Source organism: Branchiostoma floridae, chromosome 15, assembly GCF_000003815.2.
Source record: "Branchiostoma floridae strain S238N-H82 chromosome 15, Bfl_VNyyK, whole genome shotgun sequence".
Classification (NCBI taxonomy): Eukaryota; Metazoa; Chordata; class Leptocardii; order Amphioxiformes; family Branchiostomatidae; genus Branchiostoma; species Branchiostoma floridae.
In genome coordinates this window covers 5014453-5015186 of record NC_049993.1, presented here as the reverse complement: position 1 = coordinate 5015186, position 734 = coordinate 5014453, and positions in this window count along the sequence as shown.

Here is a 734-nt window from a genome sequence, read left to right as displayed (position 1 = left end):
TCAACCTCTGCTTGGAGAGTAGGTGTTCATTCACACGACCAGTAGTCTGTGGAAAACATGAAACCTTATGTCCTTGTTTGGTCTTGATAATCGTTTCTTGGTGATGCGATTGAAAAAATCACCTTTCTCCTTACCAGGCGCCAAGGCAGTATCAACTCTCGTCAGCTATTTTCGTAACATCATATAGCCCGATGAAGTCACGATGATATGCATCACCAGAATTTTCAGATCAGTTCGTTGATCGGATGTTTGGTTAGGATATCTCGGCGATGTGTCCGCTTATCACCGCCCACAAATGTGACCAGTTAGCGGGGAGACCTTCGAGCATTCACCTGTCCAGTATCAGCGGTCCGGGCAGTAGATACGGACTGGTGTACCTGATAACAGTGTCATCATGTCGGACCACCACAGCACACTGACCAAGCCCAGACAGATATACATCTGTATCGGGTTTACCGCAATCCCCTTAATTTGCTGCTAAGGTCACTACATGTACAAGAGGCGGGTTTTAGATCAGTATTAATCTGCTGTTCTCCTGTCTTTATTGTTGACTTAGGATATAAGTAGGATAGAAGAACTTTGAGAAGTTTGTGACGTGAGTTGCGTGAAGACGCATTGGGGCCATGGAGATCAGAATATATACATTGGACATTATGTACACTGCTCTTGGAAAAGATCGGAAAAGGGTTAAGGTTTGAAGTCTTCCTAACAAAGAATTTGGGTTGCTTTGTTTG